General features: G+C 38.3%; 1 long non-coding RNA gene across 1 annotated transcript in view; it reads right to left on the reverse strand.

Moving 5' to 3' along the window:
• LOC125043178 overlaps positions 1–1,698 on the reverse strand; it is a 151,188-nt gene extending 149,490 nt beyond the window's left edge. Inside the window, exon 1 of the long non-coding RNA XR_007116398.1 lies at positions 1,588–1,698. This is a non-coding gene — a long non-coding RNA (uncharacterized LOC125043178). The remainder of the gene's footprint in view (positions 1–1,587) is intronic.
• Between the last annotated feature and the right edge of the window lie 273 nt (positions 1,699–1,971).

A 1,971-nucleotide genomic window follows, 5' to 3' on the forward strand; every position in this document is an offset into this window, starting at 1 on the left:
ATATGCACTCCTTTACACGAATATACATACTATTAATTCAAATGAACACTAATTGGCATCAATGGCATTATTATTTTTCCGTTATAATTGTTATTCGTATTGGAGAGTAGTAGCAGTTAAAATAACTACGAAAGAACAGATGGTAATTGATATAAAACTGATCATGATAACAGCAGTTTTAGTTGTTAAATATAATATTGTTATTACATATAGTTCGTCAGTCGTCGACAAAATAAGTAGAAATTTATCAGGCTGTCATCATAATAGATTAATATAGTATTAAGAATCATTACTTGTAGGCTAAAGGAATTAATTGCTACGATAAGACTGATAAATACAAATTTGATATTGATGCTATTATAATATTTATATATTGCTAAGCGATTGTGCTTATTAATCTTATAATTTTCGTTATAATAATATCAGTATGTGGTAATAATAATAACATTATCATCGGTATTTGTGCTAGCATAATCATATTCATTTATATTTTGTTATCATTTCAATTACTGTCCATTTTTTTTCATATCATGTCAACAATTATCATTACCAACGTTATCTTCTTCAACACCTCTAATTATCACCTATAGATATAATCATCAGCAGGGTAATCACTGAGAATTTATCTGAATAGATATCAATATGATAATAAAAATAATGATATCCTCAATTTATACATCAGCTATATAACTTAAGTATTCAACAGAGCCGAAGATAATTCGACTAAGAATAAATGTAAGCTTTCGCCATTTGACAGAGAGGAGCTATTAATATTTCGATTTGCAAGTTTATTTTACTCTGCCTGCATGCACTATGCCTGTGTATTTGCGTCCCGCCCGTGATTGACACCGTGTTTTACGACTTATTAGCGCCATTGGCATTTCAAAGAACAGGTTATCTGCCGTGGGAGTGACGGGGAAATTCTTGGCAGTCAAAACACCGTGAAATTATGAGAGAAAGGAACTCGCAAGTATCTCACGCGTCGTTTCACTCCCAGCCATTCCACTTAACATGTCCCTTGCGTGCCACATGTTGCGGAAGATTCGTGGCACCGTCTATGGCACACCAGCGAAACCCCGTGACGAGACGTTCTTTTCCGTCCGGTGGAGTTTGTGATGGAATGGTTCCCTCAGGCGGCTCGACACCGTGCGTCGAAGATCTTGGCAGCAAGAAATGGTACTAGACGTAGATGAAGGGGATATAGACATATACCACAAATAACACACTGACTGTCATTTGAAAATTCCGTATGAGTTTTTCAGGACCTTGGTGTGTTTATATAGTTAGTTTTTATGGTTAATAATAAGTTTTCTAAAATGCTTGTAGAGTTTATTATTTATTATAAAAAAAAATCAGCAAATTTGCTGACGCGATCCACATGAAAACAATCGAGCAGCATGGACTTTACAAAATATTTTCTCTTCATATTTTCTTCAGCTGCTCAGTCCTGTTTTTTTTCAGTTTGTACAGTACAGCAATAAGTTCACCAAGACATCTGAGTCTTACTAGATACAAATACATCAACGTAGATATCCACATTATCACAAATCAAGAACAGTTTTCTAAAACACCCTAATAAAAAATCACCATCGGTCTCATTCAGCCTCGAGACACGCGCGGACCCGCTACCACTGTACAGTCAACTGAGGGATACGCTGCGCCGGAACGTACGTCCACACGCCACCATGTCCCGCGATACACTGGCTGCTTCGTGCCGGGAACTTAGTCCCTTAAGGGGTGCAACCTCTCCTTTGTAAGGCGGACCAGATCTTCCTCCCCGACACCAAACAGGATACTGGATCTCCTGCACACATGGAAGAACAGCACATCTTACCGGAATTCCGGGTTCAGTGTGTGTGGAAAAGTGAGGTTGGCGGAAGGGATTGCCACCCTCTATGCTGCCCAGTAACAGCAATGCGCTTGCAGAGCCGGTGCTTATAGTCTGTCTCGGGCATTTCACGCCCTTCATAT

This window comes from Penaeus chinensis, chromosome 33, assembly GCF_019202785.1.
Source record: "Penaeus chinensis breed Huanghai No. 1 chromosome 33, ASM1920278v2, whole genome shotgun sequence".
NCBI classification, from domain to species: Eukaryota; Metazoa; Arthropoda; class Malacostraca; order Decapoda; family Penaeidae; genus Penaeus; species Penaeus chinensis.